Source organism: Benincasa hispida, chromosome 9, assembly GCF_009727055.1.
Source record: "Benincasa hispida cultivar B227 chromosome 9, ASM972705v1, whole genome shotgun sequence".
NCBI classification, from domain to species: domain Eukaryota; kingdom Viridiplantae; phylum Streptophyta; class Magnoliopsida; order Cucurbitales; family Cucurbitaceae; genus Benincasa; species Benincasa hispida.
Window position 1 is genome coordinate 82813835 of NC_052357.1, and position 14001 is coordinate 82827835.

Sequence of the window (14001 nt, forward strand, 5' to 3'; positions counted from 1 at the left end):
AACCTCCTTTTCACCATAACTCGAACCAGGGGCAACCAAAGCAATCGCATAACCAGTAACCGTCATCATCAAACACCTCTGAAAGCTCATTGGAGGCCCTGCTTAAACAATATATGGACAAAAATGACGCAGTTATGCAAGCGCAGGCGTCTTCAATTTGAAACTTGGAGATCCAAGTGGGCCAACTGGCATCTGAGCTGAGAAATAGAGCACCAGGAACGTTGCCCAGCAACTCAGAATCCCCAGGATCCAATGGAAAGGAGTAATGTCCCTAGGACATTGGGCAGGCAAGCCAAACCACCTGCAGAGATGTGGATTGCACTTTTCAAAGAAACGCATCTTCTGGTCCATATCTCACAACTATGTTTAATGCTTTCTTTAATTTCTGTCTTATTGAATTCTTGAATTTTATCTTTACTTCTGCATTTAATTCGTTACATGAATTTATGAATTAATTCTTCATTTACTTCCTTTGCATTTATTTTTATGCCGCTTTAATTCTTTTAATTTTTCTGTAATTAATGCGTTGGTCCTTAATTAGTGAATGATTGAGAAATAAAGGGAAATTTATTGCTGCAAGTCTTAGCAATTTGCGTTAATAAAAAGAAAATAATAAAATAAAATAAATAAAATGAAACAACGAGTGTGCAAGGCGATAATGGATGCATCTTGAACCAATGAGATGTGCTTTGCGTTCATCCAACTCAAATGCGTTGAAACTGAGGGGTATGTTGCGCGCGTATATGTCCTTTGCTCGTCCTTAGCTAAATGCACTATGTTGAGGTATCCTCCAGAAATGTGTTAGTTAAGGGGTGTGTTGTAGGGGTGTATACGTTGTTGCCCGTCCTCTGCAAAGATGCATTTGCATTGATGAGCACATTGCTTTAAATTGCGTCTATTCGAATAAAATATTAAAGAAAATTCTTTTCGCACTTGAGAAGTCCAATCGTTTCGTATCCCAAAGCAATGATGATTTTACAGACGAAAGGACGCTTTTCTGAAATTTCATAAATGAGGGAAGTTCGAATGACGGGCCATTTGAGCTTCTCGAGGCCCATCGCCGCAAAAATCGTATTGGGCCTACTGCGGCCCAACCTATAAATAGGAACCCTTCCCCATCTGTGAATTTTTTACCTCCTTTGCACTCTGAAAAACCCTAGTGCCAGCATACGAAGCCTTCTTCTTCCCAAAACCCTAGCAAATTTTTCAATCTTCCCTAGCTTACTATCCATGGCTGACCAAGTTTCTCAATCTTCTACTTCACCCTTAACCTCTTCCTCTGACCAAATCACCATGCGAGAGGCAGAATTCCTTGCTACCAGTCGCAGGCTCGCTGCCTAACCCCATACCGTCCAGATAATCACCGGTAGAACCCAAAAAAACCTATTGTCCGTCTGGCCTCCTCAGTTCAAGAGGGGGCACAGCACTGAAAATACCCCAGTTCCAACTCCTGCCGTCTCAACTAAAAGCGAGAAGAAGAGGCGTGATGACAGGGAAGTGTTTGGCAACATTTTAAGTCATTTGGAGCAAGGAGGAGGATTACCTGAGGCAGGGGTTGTAAATCAACCACTGTCCACGGAGGAGGTGACGGTAGTGGTGGCTGAAGAAGTGGTGGTGGTAAAGGCAGTGGTGGTTGAAGAAGAGACAGGAAGAGACATTCTGACCTTAGGGACTCCTGAGGTAACTGCCAACGCAGAAACCTGTGACGGACCCAGAATTACGGTGGAGGAGACTAAGGAGGCTAAAGTTGTGGTAGAAACTCCTAAAATTTTGATGGAAGTAGTTGCAATGGAGACGCAACCAGAATGAGCTAAAGAGGAAAAGAAGAAGAAGAAAAGAAAAGGGAGAAAGACTGGAGAAGCTGAGTCATCTCAGCATCGCAAGGAGAAAAAGAATAAAGAGAAGAAGAATGATGAGGAAGATGAGGAAGAGAAGAAGGAGAGGAAGAAGAAAGAAAATGATGAAAGAAGAATGCGCTGGCGTGAAGAAAGGCGCCTAAAAAAGGAAGAAGAAAAGAAGCAGGGGGCTGTGAGCCTGGAAAATGATGGAGAATCAACCTCTATAAAGAAGGACAGAGGGGAAACAGCGCAATTGATGAAGATGGTGCAACTTGAAACAACGTAAATGGTTGTAGTGGAGGAAGGCGAAGAAGGAGAAGATACCCCCCCTAATGCGGCATCGCAGGGAGAATGCACTGCAAGGGTCTATTGTTGACCCTCAAAGATTAATCATCGCATTAGAAGAACAGGAAAGAAGGAGAAAATAAGAGGAGAAGAAAATGGAGCGCACAAAGAATGGCATCTTCACTTCTGCTCTCACAGGTGAAGATGTCGTCTAGCATGCTGTAGCTAAACATCTTTATTTCTTTAGCACAAATTAAGTTACTTGTTTAATTCATATTAATCACCAAGGGATTAAGAAAACATCATGGAGAAAGCGATTAATGGAGGAACGGAAATAGACAGATATGTGGAAATGAAAGTGATCATGAAATTTAATTATAAAATCAAGCATCTGATACATGGTTGTGAATGATTTAGACTAAGAAGATGAAATACAATTGATGAATAAGGATTAGAAACAGATACAGAAGAGTGCCAATGTCTTGACACCGATCTGGATGGAGAGATTGCTTGCCGGCGTAGATGGAGTGAATGGAAGAATGAGCTTCCCTCTCAGGCTTGCTCAACCAGTAGAGTTGATCTAGGTACAGAGCTTCACGATGGGGATTTGGAATGGTTTGCCCTGAGACTCACCTCTCAGCCTTGTCTCTTTTCTTCCAGGATCTTCTCCGATCAGCACTCAGATCAGTCTCTCTTTCAATAGCCTCGTATCAATTATCCCCTGTATCAATTATTATCTTTCATTGAATTCTTTGAGGGTATTTATAAATGAAAGCTTTGAGTCTCTGACTTGTGGTCCTCACTTTATTGTTATGAAAATTTCGAGATGGTGGAATAAATATTCCTTCTGTTATGCAATCAGTTCATTCAAAATACACAACGATTAGTTGTACACGTGTCAAGATCCTCCGTGATTGTGTTACTCATTTGCATCTTCGATCGTGTGCCCGCATGCGGTGTTGTTTTTATTACCGCATTCGGTTGAAGTTGCGTTGATCGCAAAGCTCTTGATCGATTGTCGCATACGCCATCATTGTGTTGATCGTCTATTCATTCCTGAATGAAAGGCGCAATGCGACGTAGATGCGTTAATCTTTCTCTCTTAAGCCATGAGCGCATACAGTGACTGGATTTCCTGCAAAAACATACTTGAAATACTCTTTTCTACCATCGCAATGGTGTTAGTGGGTGTATTGACGACAATTTATAATTATTGTATTTTTTAGTTAATTTCTCTACAACTAACGCAACTTTCCTCTCTTTTGGCCACAATATCTAAATAAAGCAGTATAAATAACTTGTATTTCTACAAGTTATCAGTCACCGCATGCGTTCATGGCTCAAAAATAAAATGAACAACGCATCTACGTCACATTGCACCCATCATTCAGGAATGAGAAGATGATCAACGCAATGATGGCGCATGCGACAATGGATCAAGAGCTTAGCAATCAACGCAATCTCAACTACATGCGGGCGAACGATCGAAGATGTAAAAAGCAACGCATTTGCGGAGGAGTCTGACGAATGTACGGCTTTCAGTTGTGCATTTCTCATGGATTAATTGTGTAACAGAAGGAATATTCACTCCGCCATTTTAGGAACTACCATAACCATAAAATAGGGACCACTAAGCAAAGAGTCAAGCTTTGCCTATAAATAGCTTCTGCAATTTCATTGAAAGAATACTTGAATACATAGAGACGTGTATATACTGATTTCTGAGAGAGAGGCTGGTCTGAAGCGATTTCCAGAGTAGATCTGGGATAATCACGAGACAAGGCCGAGAGGTGAGTCTCTGGGCAAAAAATCCTTCCAATCCCCACCGTTGAAGCTTTGTACGAAGGTCATTTCTATAGAAGAGCAAGCCTGAGAGGGAAGCTCTCCTCCCTATCACTTTCACATGCCGGCAAGCATAACCTCCGTTCAGATTTGTGTCAAGACATTGACACTCCTTCTATATTTGTCTCTAAATCTCTATTTCATCACTTATATTCATCTTCTTTACTCTATCATTCACATCATGTATCGAATGCTTAATCTTAGTATTAAATGTTATGATCATGTCCATTATCATCTCTCTGTCTATTCCCGTTCATCCATAATCCATTTTCTTCATGATGTTTTCCTAATCCCCTGGGTAATTAGCAAGAATTAATTAAGTAAATTAATTCGTGTTAAGGAAATAATTATATTTAGCTAAAGTATGCTCGATGGCATCTTCACCTGTGAGAGCAGAAATGAAGATGTTATTCCGCCTATTGAGAGAGGGTTGGAAGAATGCGTTAACTAAAGCGAGAAGTACTTCTAGGGATGGAAGCAACCTTGCGTTCATCACGTTCATCCCTGTTTCACCATAGAGATATGGGAATGCGGCCGATCACTGAGAGGTGTACGCCAAGGGAAAGTGGAACCTTAGTTGCATCTTTAACGCAATTAACAAACTTGCGATGTTTTTACTAGGTATTCTTTCTCTTTCTGCTTCATCCATAAAGACTTGTCATCGCATACCACGATCCTTTGTATAACTTCACAGTCAGTCTCGATCTCAGTATCATGTATCATGTATCTTGTATCTTGTATCATCTTGGTTCAGGATTTTATTTTCACGCAACTTTATTTTATCAACGCAATTTATTTTCATCACACTTTATATTCATGTATAAACCCAATTCTTTATTAATTGTAAAAATCGGTCGTATGTATCACAAAAGTAACACATTAACAAAAACAATCCCTGTGTTCGACCTCGGATTATTTTGAGAAACTTGTGTTGGAATTATACTTGGTTTCGGCGCAAAGAAACTTGTGACACGCATTACTCCATTGCATACTACAAGTATATCATTAAAATGCATATATTTAGAAGTAGTGTACATAAGCGATAACACGACATGACATTCCATTTTTAGCATTACAAGTTTATGGCAACATGAGCTTGTAGCACATTATCTATCGTCACAATGCATGCACAATACATATCCATTACCATGTCATCAGAGACGCATCTTCAAATGTTCGTAGAGTTTTCTATTTGTTCATTTGAGTTTTTATGCTGTAATTTCTATATTGATTGTATAATCGCATGTTTTTGTACAACTATAATATGTGATGTTCATTCATAATTGTAATTTGGAATGTTCTTATTTCCGCTGCTCATGGAAATCTCGAGTTCGATTTCCTTCATAATTTTGATCAAGTTTGCAAGTCCTAGAATTGTGACCTCTGCTATGACAACGACTATATCTTGATGAACTACTTTTAGCTTCATCTATAGATGGGATCCTTTGTTTTTTGGTCTTCTTGTTGGACGTTTAAAAATAGGAGGTAATGTTATAGTGCCATTATTTATAGCCCTCCAAACTAAATGAACTCCAATAGGTCACACATAACCCATATATGTTGATCACAACGTTCTTGAATGATAACAATCAGATACATAAGAAAGCCCTTTCCTCGAGGAGTCGAGCTGCATCAAGTAGAGGTGCCGAATCCTTGCAATAGGGGTAAGTATCCAAGTTAAGTATTTGAAGAACAACAAACACATGAGAACATGGAATTTCATGGAAATCCCATACACGACAGTTGCAAGATCCTAAATTGAGCTTCACTATGAATTGTTTATCACCATCCATTACTTTATATTCAACATTGCTAACGGGATCAACCTAATAAATAAAAATAGAAAAAGAAATTAGTATTTACAAATGTACTAAAGATAGATACTGATACTAGTCCATCACTATCTGTCAAAGATAAACACAAAAGTCAATCAGTGTCTTTCTAACAGACGATGATAATTTACTATCAGTATATATCACAGATAGACACTAATAGATTTCTATCATTATATATCATTCTTTTATCAATTTTATATATCTAAAAATGAACAAAAAAGAAAAAAGAAAAGAATAAAGAACTCTAACTAAGAAACTTCTTTATTCTTCATGTTGTTTGCATAATATATTCTCGGTCCAAGAAGTTAAAATTGTTTTCATTGACAAATAAGCTTTCCTTCGATTGTGAAATCACTTTTGAAATAAATCTCTAATTCCATCAAGTAAATTTGCAACAGGTAAGTTTCTATTATCTTTTAAAACAGAATTTACACTTTTTGCAAGGTTTGTTGTCATCATTTCATGCCTTCTTCTTCATGAATATGCACGAAACTACCTCTCAAATCCTACATTAATAAGATAACTTTGAATATTTGGAGAAATTGACTCCATAAATCTCATATTCAACTCAAATTCATCAAAAGTATAAGATTTTGCACAACTAAAGTAAAACTAGTAAATCAAAGAATCCTGAATGACATCTTCAAATTTCTCAGAACATGCTGCATGCACACACTGTATTCAACATTCCTAAACACACTTAAGACATCCTTTGGAATGCTCAAATGTCTATTAGAGATAATGACTAAATCCTCTTAATCCCATAAACAAATCGTATATTTTGAAAAAATCATTTCCATGATGCACTATTGTCTAAATTTACAATAGCAAATGCAAGGAGAAAAATATTATTGTTACCATCTACCACTAAAGTTGTTAGTAGAGTACCACCAAACTTATATTTCAAAAACATGTCATCAACAGATATGGTAGGTCTATAGTACTTCCACCCCTCAATAGATGCACCAATAGCCATGAAAAATAATTTAAAATGTCCATTTTCATCCATCCCTAAAGCAATGTATGTTCCTATAAAAATAGATGAAAACATTTATATCAGTGTCAATGGTAACAAATCTATCATCATCAGTCATTGTTAAATCAATAGTGATAAATGCACAGTCTATCTATGATAGACAGTAGACAACTCACAGATAAATCATGATAGATGTCTATCACAGTTTATTTACCATATACAGTGATAGAAAATTCATGACAATAATACTTCATTTGTAGTAATACCTAGATTCATTTCCTTCAACTTTCCAAAGCACTATGGAATCAAGCTATATGACTAGTTGCATCACCTTTTAATGATCTTACTATGTGTTCTTTTGCCCTTCAAGTTTTTTTATAACTAATATTAACACCAAGCTTAGTACAAGCTTTATGAACAATATCTTAGGAACGGACTGATCGGTAGAGATAAATCTCAAACCATCTATCTGAAGGGATTGAATCCCAAGCAGAAGTGTTGGATACGATTTGAACTTCAAGACCAAATTCTTCATGGTTCCTCCCCGATCACAAACAATTCGAACAGTTTCCTTTGAATTCACGAACACACGAACAAAGTCCCAAATGTCAAACACCACCACAAACGAGTCCTCGATATTCTTAAGGTTGAGAATCGATTGAGAGTTGTAAGCTTTAATGTAGGTTAATTTTGGGAGAAGGGAGGGTTTTTAGTTTTCTTAAGAGAAAATCACAAAGAGATCCATGGAGAAGTTGATCTCGAGAAAATATGCAAGAAGATTGAAGAAGAAGATCTCTTTGTGGTCTATATCTTGTGCAACCACTTACACGTTCCCTCTCTTTTTAAAAAAAAATTGAAATTCAAAAAATCCAAATTTAATGTATAACTAACCAACCTTAATTTAATTATATTAAACCAACTTTAATATAAGTATACTATATATCATATCCCATATCCCATATAATCTATAGTTTATTATTCTCTCATTTAGCCTATAGTAATTAATATGAATCAAATTCATATTAATTTTAACCTATAGTATTTATTTGAATCTTATTCATATAATTAATGTTTGAATCATATTCATATATTTATTTCTTTCAAATAAAACTTTATATTATAATGTATCACATACGTTATGTTAATTATATCTTATATAATTAATTCCCTTCAATTAATTTGAACAACTCAAATTGATCCAAAATTAATTTGATTCTCATTAAACCCAATTGAGCTAACGAGGGGACCTTATGGACCTATAGATTAAAGCTTCAGTGGTACTTGGTTAATTAATTAAAATTTTTAATTAAATTAATCAACTTCTATTAACTATCAATCACTCCACTGAAAACCGACAACTGAACTATTCGCTTTATAGATATATTTCTTTGTCCATTGAAACAACACGCTAACCCTTCACAAATTGCTAGTAAGTACAGTTATGCTAAAATTACCATTTTGCCCCTGTAGTTACATCTAACTCCTTAAGTACCATTGGTTCCTCTAATAAACAATAAGTTATAGTCCAACTATAACCGAACCCCTCTTGAGCCAGGAGAGGGTGTGGCATCACATTGTTCAAGCTTTGAAATTAGCTTTCAAGGGGTGCAATTTCTCTATTTACCCTAACATTAGGGAATGGGTGAATTTCTTCTTGTGTAGCTGCGTCCCAACTCCCCAATAAGACGGATCCCCAAAATGATAGGCATATTGAGTCAGTGAAACTAGCCACTTTCATCCATGCAGATCAAAGGACTACCTTCATAGGTAGGAGTTCTCAACTCACTCAGGATTCAGATCAAGTCACCTATGGTCATCTTGGTGAAATGTAGATCTCTTCTAGCAACGGGGTTATATAGAGAGACTATTTGTTTCGTGGTTCGGTCTTATACAAACTCTTTGTATAGAATATCTTCGCTCACATGTCTCCATATGAATTATCAGAATCAGATCAGTTTAGCACTTTACAACAATGGTAACAACCGCAAAGCAAGTCGTATTCGTAGTGTCACGAGGATAAGGTACCCAGCCTTATCTATTTACTACATATCGTTTAGATTATCACTTAAACATGATCCACTTGTATGTCTCCACATACATGTTTAAGTTACAGAAGATAATCTTGGATATTAATTTATTGTTTTTTGGGTTAATACAACTAAATGTCGAATAAAAAACTTCTTATTTTATTAGATAAATAAATTGTTTGTACAAATGTAATTACAAACTACAAGACCACGAAATTTAGGCCATCAACCCCAATACTTTCAAGTAGTGGCCAATTATACATACAAAAGCTTGCCTATGACAACTTTGAGTTGTATTCATTGAACAGTCATGGTAAAAAATATACTTCCTAAGTATCCACAATTTACTCTTCTTGTATCAAGATCCTCTAACATACCATTTACAGCCTTCTTGCAAATATTTGAATTCAAATGACTTTGAATTTGGTTGTAAAGTCCTAAACTAAAAATTCTTCTTCACTATAATTACATAAAAATACTTCAATAGTATTTCTTTACTTCCAAATACATATTTTTCCTTCAAAACACTATTAAAATCAATATCTCGTATAACTTGATCATTCGAAGAAGATTTAGAAGAACTTAAATATAGTAATATATCACCATCTCCATTACTAATACCACACAAGATCCTTCTAAGGAATGATGACTAACATGAGTAACTAAAGGATGCCTAGTTCTTGCATCTTTAGCCAAAGTAAAAAACCAACTAACATCCTTATCTTATTTATTTGAAACACATGTTGAATATTATTTTGACCAAAATTCAATAATATCGATAAATTTATAGAAGCATCCAACTAAATTTCTCCCAATATCAAACTAACTAAACCATTGAAGTCTATCATATCACCAACCAAAACTCCAGCAACACTATAATTCTCATAACAATTATAATTGGTCCACTATCCACGATAAAAAATAACTATAGATAGATTAACCATGGTATCAAATTACTGCAGAAAAGGAAAAAAAGATTGTATAAAACCCTAATAATGAAAATATCTATTACGAATAGATAGAGATAGAACTTATCTCAGTGTATCAGTAATAAACAGAGATAGAACCATATCCTTATCTATCAATGATGGATAAAGATAAAGTTGTCATGAAGAAGATTGTAAACAAAATTAATGAACAAGTACATTATACAAACACAAACTAACACAAGTCTAAATAGACAAAAGAACACACGATACACATTAATATATGTCTATCCCTAAGTTCTATTTACACCGTATAATTACTACCACGGAGATAAAGTTCTATTTATATCTATCACTAATGTAGATATAATTCTATCACTTACAAACACAAACCAAAATAGAATCTAAACACGAAAAATCGTTGAACTTCTTTAATAGATAGAGTTCTATCATTGCTATCGGCGATAAATTGTGATAGTACTCTATCATGGTCTATCTCATTTGAATTCCTAGGTTTCAAATTAGACACAGTTTGATTAGTTAAATCCCAATAAGTTGAATTCAAATTAGTTGATTTTGAGCTAAATTTAAATTCCAATCAGATGAAGGGGGGAAAAACTAAATGACATCCTGAAAAAAATAAAAGAAGAAGAATAAGAAGAAGAAGGAGAAGAAGAAAAAGCTAACTATTGAAAAGAAGTCGAAGAAGAAGAAGAAACAGTACCTTACCGATTGAATCAAAAAAAGAAAAGAAGAACCGATCTGTTGAGAATCTCACAATTTAATGGAAGAAGAAGAAGAAGGAGTCGATTGTTCAATTGAACGTGGTGGTTGAAGGAATCGACGATGAGAAATGCACGAAATTAGGACAATTTGGGTATTTTAAAAAATTAAAGTTCACGTGTGCTATTTTTTTTTTTTTTTTACTATTTATATAAATAAGTTGGCATTTTTTCCATTGGTTAGAAATTTCATATTTTAAATATAGATAATTTAAATTTTAAAAAATTAAAATTTTAGCACTAATTTCTTATTTGTATACTTTTTAAATTAACTTTTAGTATATGTTTAAAAAAATTTAATATAGCATATCAATTTTAGGAAAATAAATTATATGGTTGAGTTTTCTAAATATAATAAATTTCTAAACTTATTTTTTAATAAAAATATTTCAAGATTGTTGTTTTTACTCAACTGAGACCTCATCCAAATCGTAAATTAGAAAAGAATGCATTGTTACGTCTAATGTGATTTTGCTGACGTTTTTCAAATTTTATGTATCAGTATTTTTTGGGTTACATTATAAAATAATAATATTCATATTTTTTAGAAGTGGCAAGAATAACCTTATAGTCTTTTATAAACGTTTCAAAGCTACTTTTCAAGTAGAAATAATTTAGAATTTATAATTAAATTAGGATCTAAAATTATGTGATGGTGATCAAGAATGAAAATTTGGATTGTCACACATTCCAGGACATCCTTACACCAGTCAAGTCCTAATTTTCATTCGAAATTTCAAAAGACTTTTATATCTAAAATACTTTTGAATCAATCATGTACAGTTAAAAGTAATGTTGCAACTTTTGGAAGAATAAAAATATTTTTTTAAAACTTTTTAATTTCCAAATAATTCATTTGGTCCTTTTTTTTAAGACTTAAAAATATTTTAATACAGTGAGGATAAATTTTACCATTTTAAAAAAATTAAGAATCAAATCCAACCTCCCTTGAAAAATAAAAAAATAATAATAATTATCAAATATTTTTTAGAAAAAAAAAATTAAAAACAAAAAATAGTTACCAAAAAAGTTTTTATTCCGTTTGGTAACTATTTTGTTTTTGGCTTTTTATTTTTGAAAATTAAGCATATTTTCTCCTCATTTTTTATAATGACTTGCATTTTTCTTAAGTACAATTGTTGAATTTTTAGCTAAATTCAAAAGGCAAAAATAAAATTTTAAAAGCTACTTATTTTAGTTTTCAAAATATAGTTTGGTTTTTTAAACAATTGATCAAAAGTAGACAATGAAGAAAAAATTTGGATGTGAAAGTAGTGTCTATAGACTTAATTTTTAAAAACAAAAAGCCAAAAACCAAATGATTATCAAAATGTCTTTGATTTTCTATTTTTAAAAATAGAAAACAAAAATGTTATTTGTTTTTAAAGAACAGAAAACAAAAAAACAAAAACAAAAAACCGTTATCCATGGCCTAAATTAATCAATCAAAAATCAAATATATGGACTAAAATTATATTTTCTATCGAGTAAATGTAAATTTATTATTTTATGTGATTGAAATCTAATATTTGAAAGTTTATAAATGAAAAATGAAATATTTGCGAATTTTTGTATTTGGGAAAAATAAAATCACGAATTTCTACGTTGAAACTTAAGAAGTCCCAAAATTTATCCTAATTTTTTAATTACATTAAATTGAAACTTAAACTTTGATAATAAGTGTGGCAATCTAATTTACCCTAAATTTAATGATTGTGTTGCAATGTTTACCTTATGAGTTTTGTAACTAAGTTCATTCGATAAATTGCAAAAATCACCTTAAATATAATGGTAATTATAATTTTACTCTTAAGTTTTCAACGGTAAAAATTGAGCATTTAAACTATGGGGATGAGATCATATTTTTTTTCATATAAAAATTATGGGAATGAGATCAAATTTATGAAGTCTAAGGAGGAAGTGCATCTCAACAATTTGTCACTCATTTCTAAAACTAAGGACGAAATTGTAAAATATGGTAATTGTTTTAAATAAGAAAATTATTGAAAATATTTTCAAGTATAGCAAAATGTTACTGTCTATCAATGATAGACCGTGATAGACATCTATCACTAACACTGATAAACGTCTATCAGATGTCTATCGCGGTATATCATTAATAATGATATTTTGCTATATTTGTAAATAAGTTGGTCAATTTTCTTTTATTTGAAAACAATCCTAAAAATTATTGAATTTATGGTCAATTACATGTCACCATGTGTCATAAATTAAAATTTTGAAAGACAAAATTATGATAAAACAAGATGATGTTGATTCTTCGTTGTGATGGTTTGATTAAATAAGTATGCTCAGTCTCGTTATTATCATTCTATTTTTACCCATGTTCATAAGATAATTAACCGGAATTGGAATATGTAGCACGAATTTAAGTTTTGATTAGGACAATGTCAAAACCAAAAATTAATTAGATTTTTGGCAAATCACAAAGGAAATTTCTAAATTTCTAATTTGCTCTTTTTGAGTTCGTAGGTTTGTGGTTGATGAAGTTATATATTGTAATTATTGAAGTTGAAATGAGAATGGAATTATGAATACAATGTTATTGCTAAAGCGTTTGTTATCAAATTATAATCTAACTGATACAATAAAAAACAATAAATAGATGCCTTTTTTATCTTTTTTTCTTTTTTTCCATTGAATTGAATTCGAATCTATATTTATTATTAGATTAGATTCTATATAATTACTTTTTGAATTAATAATGATAAACAAAAACTTCCTAAATTTTCGCAATTTAAATTTATTTTTTATTATCAATTTGATTTTTTTAAACTAATTTTTAATTTGTTTAAACGTTGCCATATTTAATTCTATCTCATTTGTTAATTATTATTTTATATAATTTATTGTCAAATTAATTTTATTTGATTTTTTATTTTCCAATATTTGTTTCAATCATTTTATAAGATTACTTTTCATTTTATTTTTCCACTTTTCCTATAATTGTTTGTTTATAATATTATTATTTACACAATTTATACTTTTAGAACTTTACATAATTGTAATTGAATTTTGGGTTAGAAAAATTGTATCTGTTGTTATAATACTTAAACTAATCTCTGACCCTTGTTTGGAATTCTTAACATTTTCTGCAGGTAAATTTTTTGCACTATTTACATATACAATGTAATTGTATTTTGTGTTAACAGTATTTTATCGACCTTGTCATATAAACCAATCCTTAGCTGGAATTCTTAACATTTTGGCAGACACCTGTTTTTTTGCATGTGGAGTTCATTTTCCATAGTTCAAAGTTGCTCTTTGTTGGTTCTTTAAGATTTCCACATCAGTATTTACATATATAGTGTAATTACAGTTTGTGTTAGTGGTATTGTATCAAATATTAATATCACTATTCAAATTTGAATTTATCTTTTGTTTTTTTCAAATATCATATCCTCTAAATTTATCTTATATTGTTGTGATAGCTTGAGTTCCAGGTAATTTTAAATACCTCGAATTTTTT